Raw genomic sequence first — 21,481 nt, 5'->3', positions numbered from 1 at the left:
ATTTCATATGACTCTCCTGCCTTCTCTCTCTGCCTCAGGGCCTTTGCACTGATTCCGTCTGAAACGCTCTGCTCTTGATCAAATCTTCTCTTGTCACTCAAATCCCTATTTAAATGTTACCTTACCCTTTAATCTAAGGTACTCATCCACTCATTTGCATTATTTTAATTGTCTCAATTTTATTTATCTCTGCTAATATTCTTGTTGATTTATTTGGATGTTTGTCCAGGACAGAATAATGAACGGACTAGAAAAAAGGACTGGGGTTGCCAGCCAGCATTAAGAGCTCATGCGTAGATCACAGTTCAGTCTTCATAATCCTATCTAAATGGCAAACTACCTATGACGAAACAGAGATGGCATAAGCTTACCCCACTGCACCACCTTTGGAACTACTACAACTGTTGTAAACAAATCAAAAAAAATTGTTGGAGAAGTCACTCAGAAAAACAGGCGAAAGTATAGAATATTTGGATCTAATGAAATTACATTAAAATGCCTTTCAAACCAAGCAGATGTCATTAAAACGACTAACATAACTGTGAGGGACGGAAATGAAGAATCCAACAGAATGAAAGAAGATATCTCAAACACTGGTGGGCACGGCCTAAAGCTGACATAGACGGACAGGCTTGGCCCTCCTGTATAGTCATCATAACAACAGGAGACTCCATAACAATAAGAGACAGGGTGAGGAGTGACTCTGAATCAAGTCTAGGACTACACTATTCAACATGGCAGCCACTAGTCATATTTGGCTATTGAGCACTTGAAATGTGGCTGGTGCAACTAACAAGCTGAAATCTACATCGTATTTAATTTCAATTAATTTAAATTTAGAAACTGAAACAATGAAAAATATTTTTCCTGCAAATACAACATTACTTTTTTGGTAAGACCACATTTCCTTTTTTTTTTTTTTTTTTCCTGTTTTTGAGACAGAGTCTCCCCCTGTTGCCCAGGCTGGAGTGCAATGGTGCAATCTTGGCTCACTGCAACCTCTGCCTCCCAGGTTCAAGCGATTCTCCTGCCTCAGCTTCCCGAGTAGCTGGGACTACAGGCGTGTGCCACCAGGCCTAGCTAATTTTTGTATTTTTAGTGGAGACCAGGTTTCACCACGTTGACCAGGTTGGTCTCGAACTCCCGACCTCAGGTGATCTGTCCACCTCAGCCTTCCAAAGCGCTGGGATTACAGGCATAAGCCACCATGCACGGCCTCACTTTAACTGCTGAAAATTTATCCTCCAAATTGAGATGTTCTCTAAGTGTAAAATGCATACCAGATTCGAAATAGTTTGTGCAAAATGAAAATGTTTAATATCTCATTAATAATTTTTATATTGATTACATGTTGAAATTATGGTAATTTTGATATATTAGGTTAAATAAAATCTACTACTAAAAATAATTACTTTTTACTTTTTCTTTTTTTTTAAGGGGCACAGTCTCACTCCATACTGGAATGCAGTGGAATAATCGTGGCTCATGGAAACCTGAACTTCTGAGCTCAAGCAATCCTCCTGCTTCATCCTACCTCAGCCTTTGGAGCAGCTGGGACTACACATACACACCACCGTGCCCAGCTAATTTTTGCATTTTTTGTAGAGGTGGGATCTCACTATGTTGCCCAAGCTGGTCTTGAACTCCTGGCCTCAAGTGATCTTCCTGCTTTGGCCTCCAGGTGTGAGCCACGCACCTGGTCAATTCTTACTTTTTAATATAACCCGTAACTGAAAAGTACATATTGGACAGCACTGGTCTAAGGATTAAAAAACCAATACTATCTGAAAAGAAGGGTTTGGAGTCTCCTATTGTTATGATGACTACACAGGAGGGCCAAGCCTGTCCAGCTATGTCATAGGAAGAATTCTCCAGAATGTGTGCTGTCCAGAGGCAGCATTCAAGCCTTAAATCTGTGATCAATAAGCAACCATATTTTAATTTAAAAATGCTCAGATAGCAATTTCAAATCAATATGGGATGGTAAGATAACTAAAGTTCACCTACAATGGCATCTTCAGTTTATCTGAGATTATAAACTTCCTTCTAGTGGGTAACTCACTCCAATCTAGAGAAAGTTTAGAATTAAATATAGAGATGAGGAAAATCAGACTTGTATTATTACTTCTTAGAAAAGTTTAGAAATGTGTCTTATATTGGAACAGCCTGTGCACAATTGTCATGTTTTTAATGTTTAAAAGAATTTGACATCAAACTGACAGATGAGCCTTGTGATTCTAGTTCAAAATGTGTAATAGATTTTAGATATGATTTATTTTGATCAAAATGTTTAGGAGTATTTGACTATGTCTATACAATATTAATTTGTAAGTGACAAAATAGTCAAAGGAACTTAACCCAAGTATTTGGTAAGGTTTTACTTACTTGAGTCATAAATTTGCCCAATAAGCATATGGTTTATCTAAATAGAAAAATAAATACATTAAAGTAACATGCAATTTAAAATATTTAAGGTTTGAAATTTAACTAAGTTCATAAACGAGACTGACAATTTAAGAAATCAAATCTGTTCAATCTGAATTAAAGTTTAGTCAAAGAAAAAGTGAAGATGATTGCTCATGTTTACCAGATATATAAACAGAGTATTAACATATGCAAGTTGAACTTAAAGGCCTAAAGAAAATTAGATTTTTGTTTCTACCTGAAATAAATTAAATATTAATTTCTCTTTCTCCACACAAAACTTACCCTTAATAACTAATAATTAAGTACATTAGAAATGTTAATTCATTTAATCCTCACAATCACCAAGTGAAGTAATATTATTGTCTCCACTTTACAGGTAATTGTCTTAGTCTGTTCGGATTGGTATAACAAAATACCATATGCTGAATGGCTTATAAACAACAGAAATTTCTTCATCACTGTTCTGGGAACTGGGAAGTCCAAGATTAAGGTGCTGGCAGATTAGGTATCTGGTCAAAGACCACTTATTGGTTCACAGATGGTGCCTTCTCACTGTGTTCTCACATGGCAGAAGGGGCCAATGACCTCTCTGGGTCTCTTTTATAAGGCACTAATACTATTTATGAGGGCTGCACCCTCATGGCCTAATCACCTCCCAAAGGCCCTACCTCCTAATACCATCACCTTGGGAGTTAGAATTTCAACATATGAATTTGGAGGGGACATAAGCATGCTGTCCATTGCAGTAATGAAATGAAGGCACAGAGAGATTAAGCAGCTACCTCAAGGGCGTATCACTAAAAGGTGGCAGAGGCAGTATTCAAATCCAGGCTGTCTGGCTTCTCATATTGGCCTTGAACATTAAAAAAAAAAAGAGAGAAAAAAAGGTCACAGTGATCTATATAATTAGAAGATCATAAAAGCGGGTTGATTCCATACTCTTCAGATGCTGAGTCTCTTATTCCTTTTTTCCCCCCAGGAGTTATCAAGAAAAGTACGCACCAGGAATTCCAGGAAAACCCCATGTCATGCAGGGGAATGACCCAAATGAAAACATCTCTCCAAATTTCTAACTTCATCCCTGATACCACACTCCAGACCTTCAGCATCCTAAAACAAGGAAATCTCCCACTGTAGCAAAAAGCATGTTGCTCTGACCCTGAGGGAATTTAGCCTGGGGGATATGACATTTATTGAGTTACTTTTCATTTCATTTCTTCCTATATCACTCACGTGGCCCTTGTCCTTGTTCATTTCCAATCCAGAACACAGTATAAAACAAAACACAAATTCAGGAGACAGAAAATAACTCCATTTAATTTTGGTTTTTGTTCCAAAAATAGACTTGAGGATAGGGGTTCTCTGTCTCTTTCTACTCCAAAAGCCCATCTGAGGTCTGCAGCAATAATCGTAAACAACGATATCTTTTTCTTGGCTACCTCCTGAGAACTACATCCTCTTTCTCAGCCAGCCATACCTGCCACTCTGAATTTGCTCCACCAGGCAGTCCTCAACTGCCACTCTTTCCAAAGTAACATAATCCCAAAAGCATCTTCACTGCAGCAGGAAGGCATTCTTTGTCTGCTGGTAATTAACAAAGCAATCACAGTCAAATTCAGATTGTGGTTTATCCACAGAAATCATGTTTTTAAATCTACCAACTCTGTACAATCTTGGATAAGCTACTTATTAGCCTTTTATAGCTGAGGAAACAAGAATTATGGTGACAATCAAAAGAGACAGCTTGTGTGGAATACTTAATAGCGTACCTGGCACCAAGTAAATGCTTAATAAATGGTAGTTATTACAATATTTACGATTAAAAGAACCTACAGAACTATGTTTACTCACTTGCTTTTATGAACACCTGTCTCTTATTTAGTCCTACTTTTCACATAGCTTAAATAAGCTCCTGAAATTAAAATGCTTAATCATTCTTCTATGGAGACAGTAAGAACATGTGTTATTTCAGAGGAGGGACATGCACAGAGTTCTACTGGGAGGGAGTGAGAAGGGAGTATCACTTAGTCCTTAGCACATGTAAGAGGTAGCCTAGGAAAGAGCAGGTGAGCCCAGATTGAGGATAACCCCGTGAGGCAATGCAAATGGATCAACATTTCCAAGATAGATTTACATGTATATAGCAAGGCCAATACCACAGAAAATATGTAGTCACCCCTCAATATCTGCAGGGGGGCTGGCTCCAGGACCCCCAAGGATACCAAAATCTGAGGATGCTCAAGTCCCTGGTATAACATGGTATAGTATTTGCATATAACCTATGTACATCCTGCCATGTACTTTAAATCATCTGTAGATTGCTTATAATACCTAATACAATGTAAATACCATGTAAATAGTTCTTAGACTGGGTTTATTTGAACTATTTTTTATCGTCGTATTGTTATTTTTTTCCAAATATTTCCAATCCCTAATTGATAGAATCTGCAGATGTGGAACCTGCAGATATGGAAGGCTGACTATATTCTTTTAATATGTGAATACAAATAATAAATGAAAGAACAACTACCTTTGGAAAATATCTTTTTCATAAATTATCCTAGTTTCTATGTACAGAAAAGAATACTGGTACATGTCACAATATGCTATGAAGAAATGCTTCTTGTTTTATGACTTTAAGTTTTGTCTCTTTTTAGCAAAAAAGAAAAAATAAGATGGGGGAGGAAAGCCCAAGCATGATAATTAGTGTCATTATTTCTACACTTAGTAGATATCAGTAAATAGAAAATAAAGCTTGCTGCATTCCTTGACATAAAGCCAGGATTCTGATATATTTTGTGTACCTTTGGGTTAACCTAACAGAGAGTGATCATATCAGTTTCCGCACTCATAATAAAGGGATAATAGTACCTACTTCAAAGGGTTGCTGTGAGGATTAAATGAGTTGATATTTCTGAAGTGCTTGGAAAAGTGTCTGGCCCATAGGGAAGAATTCATAAAGGTTTGATTGACAGAGAAGAGCTGGAAGTCAAAATTAACTGCAATCAGACTAAACAAGCTCTCAGTAAACCAATATACAGGAAGAAAAAAGGCCAGAGAAGACCACACAAAAACCTTTTATTGTATATTTAAAATTCAAGAGTTTGAATAAACAACAATTCTTTAGTATAACTATGCCCGACACATCACATGGTGATCAAATTATGTAAAACACCATGTCTGCCTTGAATGACTATAGCTATAGAAGAGGGAAGATGATTCACAATAGACTGATCAGAAACACAACTTCTCACTCAAATACATCAAGTATGTTAGCCAAACACACAGTTTTATTTTATAGTTCCATTGCCATCTTGATTATCTAAATCATGTACCTGACCAATTAGATAACATTTCTCATGTGGAAAAATTTTATTATTGGGCCTTAATTTGTGGTTTACAATGTTTAAAGTGCTCTTAAACCACAATTCAAGAGAGTCACGTTTTAGTTAATTGGGAGGAAAAATGGAGGCAAGTGACCAGGACCAAGCACCAGCATCTCTTATGTAGGACTGGCCAGCCTCTGGAAATAGTCACTAGGTAAAGACCTCAGGTAATTTGCTTTCGAGTCTGGACCATAAAGTGTTAAAGAGATTATTAGAGCCATCACTGTCTCCCAGCTTCCTGCCCCAGACTCCCTGACCCTGCCCTCCCAACCATCACCACTGCAGCCCCACCCCTGCACCACCTTTGGCCACTACACCAGCAGACTCTCAGTATGTATTGATCTCTTTAACACCTTTTAACTCACTGCTGCCTCTGCCTCCTAGTTCTTTGGTTTTCACTTCAACCGATTATAAGACAAAGAAGGAAGGATCAAGTTCAAAACATGTATGGAAATAAGCAATCACCTAACAGGATCCCAGATTCTACTATCCAACATACCATGTCTATAAATACTCAAAATGCGAAATATAAAGATTATAATGTGTTTTTATGCACACTGTTTTCTGATCAAATTACAAATTAACCAAATCATTTTTAAAATAAGCTCTGGAAATATAAAACTTTTTAAAAAAAATTACAAAATTAACTGGTAACTTTTGAAAAAAGGAAGGCTGAAAACAAAGGAGAATATTTGGGTATCATACATTAAGAATTACATATAAAATAAATAACCCTAATAGTTGAAAAACAAGTAAGTCCCCAACTATAAGAGGTTGGTTGACTTTCATCAAGCAACATAGAATATATAGAAGGAAGCATTTGATAAACATTTGATGACTGACGTCCAAAACCATACTATATAACTGCTACAAACAACTGGCACATCAGGAAAACAATCGTTTATCTTGAACTATGTTTATATCACTTAAATTATGTACAATACTGTATAAAAGTATACATTTTCCCCAAGCACCTGTGGCTTACCAAACAGCTTAAGACATCTTATCTCCATTTTAATTGAAAACATGAAAAATGAAACACACGTCCACAAAAGTTTTTCAGCTTCTATCAATCACTATTAATAATCCATGTCACTAAACACCACATCCTGTCACCATGACCATGTGTCTCCTGTGCCTTTTCTCAGCACAGTAGTTCTGATCAATACCCACTGTGCACAGCAGGTCAGTTAACAATACCTTATATTTACAGCATTTTGTCTTGAGGTCTCAGGGCCACATTATTCTCCCCAGCCACAAATCTAAACCTAAGTGTTTTGGTAATGAAGAAATCATTTAAAAACTACCATCCTTCACAAATGTGCTTTTATAAATGCTACAACACATTGCACTAGATGCTGAATTACCAACCAGTAATCATGTTATCACAGTGCAACTAGAAATTGCAAGGGAATGTTGACCCAGAAACAGCCAATAAAGGCTTCAGTGGCTTTAGGCTGCCCATGCAGGCTTATATGGTTACAAACAACTGACTTTCAATGGCACAAACATAATGTTAATCCTAACTTAAACAGGAACATTTGTGGCTTTTTTTTTTTTTGTCTTTGGATATGCTTCATAAACTGAATTACAGAATTCTTTCAGGTAGAATACATCTATGGTGACAATTATCAGGCCATATTTTACAGCTTATACCAAAAATTAGGGCCAATTTTATGTCATAAAATTAAAACCCGTAAGCTAGAAATGCAGGAAAAGACTCCTACTCCTGTGAATCAGCAAGAGTGATGACTAGTATTTTACACCTGGGGATATGCAGCGCTGTTGCCTGCTTCCACCAGGTGGCTAAACCATGGACAGAAAACACAGTTTCTGTTTGCATTTTCTAAGGACATATTGCAGATATCATAGTATTTTTTCTTTCATTATCTGGTTATGCACATACCTCAGAACACTAGTAACACATATAAACATGCCAGATTATTGTTTTCCACTGCACTGACACAAGCTTCATTTCATGCTTCAGAGCTCTTATAAATAAGCCACTACAACCAAGCAGTGCATGCAATACATGATTGTTGATTTCTGTATACCGACTTTATTTTTTGGCAGAAAATGATGCAGCTTTGAAGAAGCCAAACCATATTGAATGTTGTGCCTGTGTGAGCTAGCAGCAAAGGCAAAGCACCAGTCCTTACTGTGTTAAATTCACCATGGATATCTCCGTTCTTCAGCACTCAGATTAAGGGCCACAACATAAATGTTTAGGCTAGAACTCACAGTGTGGGTTTCATCTGGCTGAAAGCATGGACCAAGTCCTTAACTTGAATACTGGTTTTGCTAACAAATATCTGAATAAAGCTGTTCTCTTGGTCCCTTAGGAAAAAAAAAACACAAAAAAAATAATTTATTTTTAGTACAAAACATAAAACTACATTCTCTGTCTATATAATGTGCCTAGGTTTCAATATCCTATTTGCTGTTCATGCTTAAGTGAGAAAATACTTATTTTTCTCTCCCGTTTATCTTCTCAAAACAGATCTACTTTGTTTTAATCAATGTACCATTTCATTACCGTCATGAAAGAGTATTTAGCAGAGCATCTGTGAATCTTCCACAGGTAAAATTCAGTTTAAAAACAAGCCCAATTGTGAAATAACCTGCAAACTGTTCATTGCAACTTCAATCCTTTAGTTTCCAATACAATCTTCTAATGAAGTGGCATTACTTGAAGTTGCTGGCAAATATGAACAGACTGAGAAACCTAGTAATCAGCAGGCTAACAGGTGTTGAAATCCCAAAAGAGGGAAGAGGAATATTAAATAATCACTCTTTGCCTGACACCTCAAGTAGCTGTAATATCCAGAATTCCAATCAACTTAACTGCAATTCAAAATGATCAGTGGTACTGTTTGTTTTCATTAATTACTCTCTAGCAAAAATATAATTTCTTGCATTCCATACAGTTCTTTAACTGACCTATTCCAACTTATACATTATTTTACTAAGTTGGATATACAATTTTATATGTTAGATTATTTTCCAGTTATCAATATGACATCTCATATTGTTTAAATATGATTTAAAACAAATCTTATTAACATATATACAATTTCCTTCTGATCAACTGTATTTCTGAAAATGTATCTGTTTTCTTTCATATTGCTACATGTAAGATGATGTCTAAGTACCAAAAAAATAAGTCTTCACAGTCACAATTTAAATCTGTGCTTCGCGTCTGCAATAAACTATCACGAAATGATTGCAAGGCTTGGGGCCACTGAGAAAGGTACCTATAACCTATCCAGTGCCCCAATGGAAACTGCATCGTGCTCCTCATCATCACACTCATAAACACCGATGCAAACACCGCCCAGCTACCTGCCTCCAGAGGTGCTTTGGATTGCCTCCCTACACATAAAAACACAAGGCACTTTCCAGTTCCTTACAGCATGAACACAATACCTTCTAGAAACAAAAGCAATGACCTCGGTGCCAAGAATCTCCTCGACAAAGTATCGGTACTGCTCTACACTGTGGTCTTGCTAGTCGGGGAAAGCCAGGCTACCCTTACCATCCAGTTATAGGTGCAACTGCACCTTCCAAAGAAAAAGGTCTTTCGATTCAGTATCCAAACGAACTTCAGAAGCCTCCTCAAAATGCTTCAGCCACAGGCATAAAAATGGGCTCACTTTTCAGAGATTTGTAAAAATCTTTCGCTTGTCCCTCTTGATACCCTCCCATGCCCTCCTCAGAGAGAATGCCATGAAACATGAAAGTCCAAACGTAAATATTTTCATACCTTTTTTCCCCCCAAAAGCCTCGATGGCACGCCAAGAAGGAAAATAACAACAACAACAGAGGGGCAGCTCCCTGGGCAGGTGCAGCCCGCGCGGGCGCTCCGGAGCCGCCCTCCGCCGCACAGCCCCTCAAGTTGGTGCCAGGACGGCGGCCCCCGTGGTGCCCGGAGGGAGACTCCGCGCGCGGGCCCCGGCGCCGCTCGGCCCGAAGTTTGCCGCCCCCTCTTCTCGGCGCGCTCGGGCGGCCCGGCGCCGTCCAGGACTGCGGGGCTGGCTGCTGCCCCGGCGCTGGGGAGGCCGCGGGGGCGCCGGCGGCTGCAGCGGCGTCGGGGGCGGCCGCCGGCCGTTTCCTCGGTGGGGACGCGCCCCCGGGGACTCGGGCGCAGCCGGGTGCGGGCACCCCTCCCTCCGCGCGCCGGGCGGGCCCCACCCCACCCGGCGTCCCGCCGACCCCTCCCCGGCCGCGGGCGCGCTCGCCTTACCTGGCCAGCGGCGGCTCAGGGCCCGGGAGCCGCTCCGGCTGCGGCGGCGCCTGGGAGGGGAGGGAGGTTCCCGTGGAGGAGGAGCTCGCGCAAGGAGCTAGCGGGCTGGCGGGCGGGCGGCTTTGTCTCTACGGCGCGGAGCCGCCGACCCTGCGTCACCATGGCAACCGCCGGGGCCCCCCCGGCCCTTCCCCTCAGTAGTCCGGGTATTCGGAGGGGACAAGGACCCCCGATGGGCCGCCACCACCACAAACACGCCCCTCTCTCAGTCTCCCTCACAAACCGCCTGTTTCTCCCCAGCGAGAGGGGAAGGCTAAAGCGGAGCGAGCCCAGGGCCAAGTGGTATTCGCATCCTAGTAGTCACTCCTTTGCTTCCCCACACTGGACATTCCAACTCCCGTCGCATCACCCATCCCCCCGAGACACCCTCCACCACCACCACCACACCTTTCTTCTGTGGAGCTGTACCCTGAAAATGGAAATTCATTTAAGGGAGGAGAAAGAGCAATGCAAAGTGATAAAGTGTTGAGCAACTGGTACTCGGTTCTCCTGTTGCAACTGCCGCAGCATGCACGGAGCTGCCAAGGGACGCCTTGCCGCCTCCTCCGTCTCCCCCTCCTCCTCCTCTCTCTTTTAGCAAGCTTTGCCTCTGCTGGATCTGGTCCCACTCCGTGCAACCCGTGTATCTGTCTTGTTGAGGGCTCCCGTAGGAGAGAGGGGAAAGGGGCCTTTATCTATGATGTAAACACTGTATACACTTGTAACCTCATAAGCTGAAACACAACTTTCAGGCTGCAGTATGGATCTCAGCTGCTGCCACACTGCGCAGCTACTGGCTGTGACTGCTAAGAATCTACCATGAGCCCTGAGTGACTCTGTGCCAAGGACTGGTCACGTACTGCAGGCCATGGCACTCAAGAGCAGAGAAAAGAAAGCTAACTTTTTCCTCTCCTGAGGAAATTCTTAGAGAGGGAGAGAAAAGTACTAGCAGACCCTTGGTCATGTTTCCTCTAAAGGACGAACTAGAGGGCAGCCTCCATGGGGAGAGTGAGTCATCCCTCCATACTGTTTTCTTGAAAGATCCGTTGCTGAATCCAAAAGCTACAGTGTCTTTCTTCAAACCCTGGGGAACATGACATTTATTTTTTGGCATTTGTGAATCACCAAAGGAATGTCAATGATTTATAATAAAATCCACGGTAGCTGATGTTTTCTGGGTTTACTACTTGAGAAGTCACAAAGCAGAACAATGTTATTGCCATTTGAAGGTACATATATATTAACTAATGAAAAGATAAGATCTATTTCATGGTGGAAAAAGAAAACAGTTTGTTCCTCGGAGAGACTGGCCACTTTCTTGTAATGGGAATATTCTGAATGAAGTCAATAATATTCCAGATGAAGTCAAAAGACAAGGTCTTTTTGGCAGGCCATTAAGCATTTGGCAATACCTGCCAAAATTCAAAATGCACATACATTTCTCCCAGCTATCTCAATTCTAGAGATCTGTCATACAGAAACACACAAATGTGTAATCATAGATATAAAAGGATATGCATTGCAGAAGTTTTGTAATAGTAAATGTTTGAAACAACTTATATGCCCATCAATAGTGATATGGTTAAATAATGTGGCACATTCATACCATGTAATACTATGCATCGATTAATAAGAATAAAATATATAAAATTCATAGATATTGATTTCTTGTTAAATGGAAAAGGGGGGCTCAGAACCGTATGAGTGGATGATCCCATTCTGTCCAAAGAAAACTAGATATATAGAAACAGAACAAAAACATAAAGGTCTATAAGAATGCCTACCTAATTGCTACCAGTGGTAACCTGTTAACTACAAAAAAAATTGAAGGGACAGTTACTTGTTACAATGTACAATTTAGTACACATATTTGGTTTGTTTGGCTTTTTTAAATGAGCATTTATTAGTAATTTATCAATGAAGAATCAAAAACAAAAAGGTTTAATAAATGATTGTTGACCTACATGCACATTACTGCCTGATCAAAAACTGAATACGGAACAGGGAGGGATCATTGACTTGGCCATCCCTGCCCTCAGCTGAAGGCTTGGAAAAGTCCACGTTGTGTCCCCACTTAGAGAATTGCTTAGTGATCTGGTCTTGCCTTATTCTGTGAGACATTCTTCCAGACATTCATTTTTCCAAAAGAGGTTTAGCTTTATCTTAAGGTCTGCTTCCATTCTGCCTCTTGGAGAAAATTAAAAGACTTGTCAGGAAACTATCTTAAAATGTGCCACCTTACTTACCAGGGGATATCATTTGAATAGGTTAAGTGGCAGCTTTTAGTCTGTTTAGCTAAACTGAAAATGAAGGTACGAAAGCTTAAAAATTAATGTGTGGATACATGACTAGTCTTTCTTGTTCTCACCATTTTTGAAATGAGGTTAAAATAATGAATTTGCTTTCCTAGAAAGATCTAGAGCTGTACAGTCTAATTCAGTAACCGCTAGCCACGTATGAATTAGCTACTGAATTGAAATGTTCAGTAAGTGCAAAATACACACCAGATTTCAAAGACTTGGAACAATAACTTTTAAAAAATAATATCTTATTAATAATGTTTATTTTGGTTACATGTTAAAATATATTTTGAATTTATTGAGTTAAATAAAATATGTTATTAAAATCATTAACATGTGTTCCTTTTCACTTTTTTAACATGATTATTAGAAAATTTTAAATTATATATGTGACATTTTGAACAGCTCTGTTTTAGAATTAGTGTTTATAGCAAAATATCATTAAGAAATCTAAAGTTAGCTATTTTTCTTAACCTTTAGTTAAAATGTAATTACCTCATTAATGCTCCCCAACTCATAAAGATGCCACAGTATGGCAATTTCTGTTAAATAATTTCAACTTATTAGAATACTATTATATGCAAGCATTAGCTTATGCTTTTATATTTTAGAAAGATTTTAGCACAGACACTAAAGTCAGATTACCTGGACCTGAATCCCAACTCTGTTTATCAACTACACGACCTTAGCAAGCAATTTAATACATCTGTTCTTCAGTTTCCTTACCTATAAAATAGGGATTATAATAATACTTACCTCCTTGAGTTGTAAAAGTTAGATGCCTGATTGTCTACATTGCTGAATAAATGTTAACTATTATTACTTTTATTATTATACTTTGTTGGTTCTTTCACTTTTTTTTTTTTTTTTTTTTTTTTGAGACGGAGTCTCACTCTGTTGCCCAGGCTGGAGTGCAGTGGCACAATCTCCACTCACTGCAAGCTCCTCCTCCCAAGTTCACGCCATTCTCCTGCCTCAGCCTCCCGAGTAGCTGGGACTACAGGCACCCACCACCATGCCCAGCTAATTTTTTGTATTTTTAGTAGAAATGGGATTTCACCATGTTAGCCAGGATGGTCTCAATCTCCTGACATCATGATCCGCCCACCTCAGCCTCCCAAAGTGCTGGGATTACAGGCGTGAGCCACCATGCCTGGCCAGCTCTCTCACTTACTCTACTAACCTTCAATTCAAGTTAGACTATATATGTATATATAAATCTTTCATCTATATATAGAGATAAATCTCTCATTTTCCTTTAAATGGTCTGATTGGAACTGTAACTGAGACATCAAAAGTTCATTCTCTTTACCTTTGAACTGACTATAAAGTTATCAAAATTAAAGAGATATTTCGATTTAAGTTAGTAAAATAAACCAGGAATTTCAATAACCAGATCAGCACCTATAATAATTTCATTTTGATAAATATTAAATTTTTTAGGTTTAACAAAATGCAGCAAATGTTATCAAGTGGTTTAAAGTCAGTTTATTGTAGTCAAATTTCTAATATTTAAAGTAAATAATACATCCCTACTAAAGCATCTGTATAAAAATTTTCCTACTCCCTAACTTGAAATTTGTCTATCCAAATCCTTATTTTTTCCTCAATTATACATCATAATCATAACTGGCATTTATTGCACACTGTGTCCAAGGTCACACAGTTATTTAGTAGCAGAATTACTAGTCTACTAACCACTACACCCTACAGCTTCAATAAAGGGGAAAATAACATTTCTTAACCTTTACTTCTTGACACAATCAAACACTAAAAGGAAAAGCAACTATCTTAAGAAATATCTCAAAATTATTTAAAAGCTGGAGCTCAAATATCTTATCCCACTAAGTCATGCATTTTGGAACAAGCAGAAGGAAAATGCAAGCTTCAATGTTTGCTCATTACTATCTCATTAAGCAACAGCTCCTTCAACCCCTGCCTTCCGGCCATGTTCTGACATTGTTTAATGAGGTGATACCAATACATTCAAAACACATTTAAAAATACTTGTTTATGTCTTAGATTTTATGTTAAAATACTTGTTTATGTCTTAAAATTAGTTTTCTTCATGGCTAGCTTTTGAATTTGACTGGAAAAACCCAGCCCCAGCCATGCAGAAGGGTTGAAAAAGAAAAACACATCTCAGCTGAGTCTATAGAAGCCAGAAACCCAGAACTCACAATTTCCTGTCTTCTCAATAGCCCCCCTTAGGGCACTGGACAAATCTGCTCTAAAAGGCAAATATTGACTAAGATATGCCTGTAAGTAGAGAAAATGTACTTTTTTATACACTGCTCCTAAGTGGTTTGAACATCCTTGTTCCAAGGAGTTATGCTGATCCCTTGAATTCAACAACCTGTGTCCATAGTGGGGAGTTTAAGTCAAATTTCTTTCAAAGGCTCCAAGGGGTGCCCAATTAACCTTCTCAATTCCTTAATCATAGTGAGTCTCTTCGAGAAATTAAAGATTCAGCCAAATGACAAGAATTCTACCCAACTTGAAATTAGTTCTGTGTATGATGCCTTGGTTTACAAAGTCTGTGGTCTACCCTACTGGCTTTAGCAATAAAGAAATTAAAGGACACCCAGCTTTCTTATCAATGCCAAACAGTCCCATAATTGCTTATAGAAGTGAAGGAGACTATCTTCTCTCTTCAACCTATTCCACAAAGATAAGATAAATTTTGAAATATCCTTGCTACTAAACCAAGTATTGTGAAAAACTTTGTCAATAATTGATAGTGGTGATACATTTAACCACCAAGCTATCTGGCACACCAGTAGTTGCCACTGATTAAAGAAGTGTATCCTCTGAGAATCTTGGAAAATATAGCCAAAAGTAAATGGGATTGAGAAGCACTGTCTCATTCATCATTTCTTATGCCTTTGTGTTTATTGTATAGGTCATTTAAAAATATATATGTGTTATTAACAATGGGGAAAACGGCATGGAAACACAGAGTTAAGAAACTGCAGGTCATCGAATTTTAGCAAAAGAAAAGAAAGCAACTAATACATTGCAGTTCTCTGCCAAGAGCTCTCTACAGAGAGATCCAACATAATATCTCAACTGAAAGTATAATTTGATATTGATAAGATCAGATGAAAGTAAACTTTTTATGTACTTTAATCTGATTTTAAGTAAATTTTGTTTTAAATAAATTAACTTTTGGCTATCTTGAAAAATGTTGTATTCAGAGAGTTAGTGTAAAGATATCATTTCCTTTTCTTGGATCATTAAGTAGAGACATCTCTTTTCACGGCCCCTCCACATCCCACCTTGCCCACACTCACAGCTTATCTCATCTCAGTGGCAAAAATGTGTCAGAATGTGAACTAGTTCCAATAGTATCTGTTTTAAATTTCATTATCTGTTTACTCACTTATTGATCTCTGACACAGCTGCAAATTAGCTCTTAGCAGAATGGAAATTATTTGTTTCTAGTTTCCTCATCTATAAAATGAAGGTGGTGAGGTCTGTTCTTCTCTCCAGGAAAGAATTAGATCGTTCAGTAAAGCTCATTGATCAAAGGCTCTTTGAGACTAATGTTGCAATACTATTGGAGTGAGACTAGAAGGGTTATCAAAGGAAACTTGTATATGATACACATCATTATAACAGTACAACTATTTTAAAGGCCCTCTTTGTGACTAGATCTTTTGAACATTATAAATGAAGAAGTCTACACCATCAAAGGCAAGCCAAGGGCGTTGTGACCAGACAGGCTCTTCATGGATGAGGTACTCAATGTGTCAAGGGAAAGATACAACAGCATTTTCCACTGACACCTGGCCACCCAGCTGAGAGTGTACCTTGCTTTGCTGGATAGGTACAGATCACAGGAAATACCCAGACACAGGCTTGTTAACTGCAGCCAGATGTGGCAGATTAGGCCAGAGTGAAAATCTGGAACAAGCTCTGCTCACTGGGGTGGGGTGGATCTAGAAAGGGAGAGAGTAGAGTTGCCAGATGAAAGAAAATTCATGCAATATTTGGAACATAAGGACACTAAACCATCTATTCTTTGTGTTTATCTGAAATTCAAATCTAACTGGGCATCCTGTATTATTATTTGCTAAATCAAGTAACCCTTGACAGGGAGCTCAGGGAAGATTTTAACATTTGTAGATGTGGCTCCTAGGAAGAACCTATTCTAGTGAGCAGAACCAGATCAACACAATATTAGTCAAGATAAGCAGTGAGCAAAGGAAGTAGGGAGGCTGAGGGAGAGGAAAAGCAAGTTACTAGAAATGGCACAAGATTAAGGCCACATTAACCAAAGCAAACTGACAGTGAGGCCCAAAACAATAGGCTCAAGGGGTGGCCTCTGCCTCCGTACCATTCACAAAACCAAACCCTCCCATCAGAGACACCTCATTTCTATTTCCCTGGAGATGTATCAGACGTCCCAACAAGGAGGTAGAGTCTAAGAAATCCGCCCCAAATATGCACCACCACCATGAATGCGACCTTCCCCCTGATTAATGGCTTAAAGCCCACTCTATTTTATGGAGAGTGGATTTGTGGGGAGCAAGATGAAGACAAGGAGACCCATGAGCAGAATAGTTCAGGAGGTTAGGTAAGAGACAATAGTGGATGGGACAGGGGCCAAGGTGGGTAGCGGTGGAGATAGAGAGAGGTAAAACACTAAAGAAGCATTTTGGAGGAAGAACAGAGAGGACTTGGTAAGGGGCTTCCTCCAGGACATAAGGGAGAGGAAAGTGCCAAGAATCCTTTGCAGGTTTCTGGACTTCCATGAAGGATTCTTTGTTATGGAAGAAAGGCTGAGCCAATTTGATGATCATTCCTGAAAGAAGAGACTGGGATCAGTTGGTAGAAGTGGATATAGCTGAGATGTCATGATGCACGAGTAAGACTAACTGCCGTACTGATCCCTGGGTAGGGGGAGGATAAGCAACTGCAAAGAGAGAAACAGAGAGGCCGAGGTGGGTGGATCACCTGAGGTCAGGAGTTCGAGACCAGCCTGACCAACATGGTGAAACCCCATCTCTACTAAAAACACAAAAATTAGCTGAGCGTGGTGGCACATGCCTGTAATCCCAGCTACTCGGGAGGCGGAGGCTGAGGCAGGAGAATCGCTTGAACCTGGGAGGCGGAGGTTGCAGTGTACCGAGATCATGCCAGCTTGGGCAACAAGAGTGAAACTCTGTCTCAAAAAAAAAAAAAAAAGAGAGAGAGAGAAACAGAGACAAGAGCTTTGTGGCTCCTATGAGTCCCAAAGGGTAGCCTTTCTTTCTTTCTGGTCTTGGAACTCATCAAATGCATTCCTTTCTGGGCCTTCTGCCCTTCTGTTCCTTCCCTAGCCTAGAATGCTTTTCCTCTCAGCTTCTCACAAGACTGTCCCCCTTGTGCCTCTCAGCTCTCAGCTTTCCACTCAAATGTCTCCTACTCAAAGAGAACCTTCCTGACAACCCAACCTGAAATAGCGCTTAGTTTCTCATTATCACATTGCCCTCTTTTATTGTTTTCAAAATATTTACCATCTTCTGACATTGTCATGATGCTCACACGTGCATTGCCCTTGTCTGCCACCACATCCGCTAGAATGTGAGTCCTAGAGGACTTGCCTGTTTTTTTTCACGCTGACAACTCAGCTTTCAGAACAGCACCAGGTACAATGATCACTCAGTAAACACCTGATGAAGGGCAAACAGACAGCTTCCCAGTGCCTGGTGTTAGTTCACAGGGAGCCAGCTTTCATTTGTTTCCTGCCCTTGGATGCTGTAAAATAGCCATGTCCTTAAAATAACTTTTTTAAAAAATCTCCTTTGAGTGGCTTCTTTTTCCTACCAACAAAAGGGCTGAACCAGAACCCACATAGGAATCTAAGTGAGCAGAAGGGCTGGATGAAGGCCAGAGAATGTGTCAACTAGGTCAGCCTCTAATAAGAAGAGCCATGGGTTTGTAAATGTTAGAACAGGTATGTCAAGAGAAGGAAAATCCATCATGTGAAATGCTAGTTTACTACCTGTTGATGAACATTAGCCAATTCAAAGATTTTATTTCTTCATGCAATATTATGCGCTGCCTTCCTTCCTTCTCTGTACAATCTCTGGGCTGGCCCAGAGATCCAGAGATGAATAATGGGTGGCCCCAGCCCTGAGGAAAGGCTGTCTGCAGATAAGGAAATGGTGACAGTTAGTAACAGCCTAGGTGGTATGTGCTACATAACCGTTGAAGATCATGCTTGGGGCCCTGCAGGGTATTAAGAAGGTAATGTTGGCACTGGCCTCTGAGGCAACAGAGGAAGGGAGGTCATTCCAGGTAGAGGAAGCAACAGATGCAAGGCGTGGAGACGCTGAGCCAGCATATCAAGTTCTGAGGCTCAATTCCCCAGGGACAGAATTTAGAGTGTTCATGGGCTGATGGCAGGAAATGACACCAGGCCAGTAGCAAGGCCCCAGATTGTATGGACCTGTGTGCAGAAAAGTCATTTTCTTTAGTAAGATTAAAACCCAGGATAGTAAAATCTAGCCCTGGAAAAATGCTTTCTTGGTGACCAAGACCTCACTGGTGACCAGAATATGGCACCACTTCCCTCCCCTTGGAACTCTCAGTGCTTACGCTGTCATTCTTTTGCTGACCTGAGGGGTCCCTCGTCCTCTGCACTGAGGAGCTGGGACTTTATCCCCTAGTGACCACACATATGCACGCACCCTTTCTTGCAGGCTCTTTGGCATTATTTATGAAACTGCATTCAAATGAGTTTAGCAAATATTAAAGCCCAATGTGATTAATAATGAAGTATATTGGAAGTTAACGGGCCTGTTGGTTTCAGTCCTGGTTTCCATGGACAGATATCCAGTGTCGCCAAGACCAGCACCATTGTTAGCCTCATCAATGACAGCTTGCTAGAGACAGCAGGGGGCCAGGAATCCCCCAAAGCTGCCTGTTGATTTGGCTGATGGAGATCTTAGACTCACAAGGGGCTTCAGTTAACTTATTTAACAGAAAAGACATTCACTAGAACCATTTGATTTTAAGGAAAACACATCTTTAGTCTGGAAGTGTACCCTGTTCTTTCAGAAACTCACACTACAGATGCAAGCCAGGGTGAAACTTCTTTCCTGGCTCTAGCCATTTGCTGCATTCTATCAACTCCATATTCAGGTTTCAGATTGACCTTCCTACTCCCTTTCATTTCCACTATCCTAGTAAGGACTTTCTGTATTTTATCTGAAATATCATAATAGCTTCTCACCTGGCCATGCGGTCTTCCATCTCTCCCATCTTTGGTCAACCCACTCTTTGCTGCTGGCTTAACCTTCACATAGCTTTGAACATGTCATGCCCTGCCCCTAAATACTCCATGACTCCCCATTGCCTATAGAATGACAATCTTACCCAACTCTTTTGCTCTCTCTGTTTTTCCCATTGTAACACCCATTACATTGTCTTCATACCCTGCCTAAACTAAGATACAGTATTCTTCTATAACAACGTGTTCATTCAGCTTTGGAGTGTCCTTTTTCTCCCACTCTCCCAGGTTCAAATACTACCCACCCATCAATGCTCACTTCAAATGCCCACACTGCCAGGAAACAATCTCTCATTCTTTGAGTGGGATGGAGTCTCTCTCATCTATCATCTTCTATAGCATATAACCTTGTATCTTTCTTGCAGAGCTTACAACCTTACATTTTGTGCTCGAGTGGCATTTGCATATGTCAAAAACAAAAGTTTGGTGCCTTATCTTTGAATCCAATGTAGCCCCTAGCGTGGTGTCTTGCCCTCTCTTGGCAGTTAGTTTGTTGAATTAATGAGTTAAGTATTTTGTTTGACATAGAATTCCCACCCCAGGTGTAACTTCCATCAGGGTCACTGATGTGGCATTATGTTTAGCTGACAAGTGAAAGTGCACATCAAAGCTTTGTTTTGTCTTTCTATTTTGTGTGGGAAGTGGTAGTTGGTTGTTCGGGGTTTTGTTTGTTTTGGGGTTACGGCAAACTGAAGAGGTGCCAGTTTGTAAAATGTGGCCTGGAAATTAACTTGCCTCATTGCTCCGAAAGCACTCTTATTGGCACAAAAGCACAGCTTTGGAATTGCAGTCTGAGCTTCCTTTCCCCAGTCCCTAATTACTCATGTGTGCTTCTTTTGTGGGAAGGTCTTTTTCCTTTCTTGGACTTTTGCCCTGTTTAACAGCCCTGAACACCCTAGTACTGGAGACACATTCGTTTCATCAGCTTTTACTCCAAAAGGATTTTACAGGATCAATTTGCTTAAGCAAACTTTTAATTTGGTTTTGTTTTTCTCTTCAGGGACTTTATTTGTAAAACTGTAACGCATGTGCACAAAATCAGTTGACTAAGATGATTGAAGTCCTGGGGAGCAGAAAGTCAGCTCACCTCAGGGGACATGGGGACAAACTCACTGCATACACCTCAAATGGATGCACTGGTTGTTTTCACGCTTGTGGCAGCAAATGTTAAATTATTAAATTTCTCCTGTCAGGTAGGATGCTTTTAACTATGAGGAGGGAAATCACTGAATAAAAGTAGTCCAAATGACAGGTGTTTATTTCACAAAACAAGACATCCAGAGGTAGGCGATTCCAGCAGCTCATGGTGTCAGCAAAGGCTGGGCTCTTGTGATCTGTGCTCTGTGTTCCCCGTTGGTTGGCAGGAGCTTCCCTTACAAGCACAAAATGGCTGGCATAGCTGCGAACTTCATGTCTTCACACAAATACATCCAAACAGGAGGAAATGGAAGGTGACAAAATGCATTTCTCATCATCCTTCTCCCTTTAATCAGGGAGCAACATTTTTCCCAGAAACCCTCAGTGGCTGAAGTCTCAATAGATTGAACGGGGTCACATGCTCATCCCTGAGCCAATCATAGTCAAAGGGAATTTCCGAAACTATGATTGGCATGGGCCAATCACATCATTCCCTGGGGCTGGACACACTGGCAAGTTAAAAAAAAAAAAAAAAAAGGACTTCTAAGTGTATGAAAAAGGAAATGGTTGTTGAGCAGACACCTGCCAAATGCTTCCTACTGCTCTCCATCTAGTTCAATGCTGAGAAGGTTCTTATAAACAGTAAATCAGCACTGTTAGGAGCGAATGA

General features: G+C 40.2%; 1 protein-coding gene across 9 annotated transcripts in view; it reads right to left on the bottom strand.

The window, feature by feature from the left end:
- RNF182 (ring finger protein 182) overlaps positions 1–10,279 on the bottom strand; it is a 56,537-nt gene extending 46,258 nt beyond the window's left edge. For 6 of the 9 annotated variants that reach the window (XM_063665828.1, XM_063665831.1, XM_063665833.1 and 3 more), the window contains exon 1: positions 10,057–10,279. The gene's annotated coding sequence lies outside the window, so the exon portion shown is untranslated. Of the gene's footprint in view, positions 1–8,054; positions 8,138–9,576; positions 9,928–10,056 lie in introns of those variants that run through there. The other 3 variants (XM_063665829.1, XM_054492967.2, XM_054492964.2) reach the window with 2 other exon arrangements.
- Positions 10,280–21,481: the final 11,202 nt, after the last annotated feature.

This window comes from Pongo pygmaeus, chromosome 5 (assembly GCF_028885625.2).
Source record: "Pongo pygmaeus isolate AG05252 chromosome 5, NHGRI_mPonPyg2-v2.0_pri, whole genome shotgun sequence".
In the NCBI taxonomy this organism is placed as follows: domain Eukaryota; kingdom Metazoa; phylum Chordata; class Mammalia; order Primates; family Hominidae; genus Pongo; species Pongo pygmaeus.
Note: the sequence above shows the minus strand (reverse complement) of the source record. Positions and strands in the feature narration are given on the sequence as shown.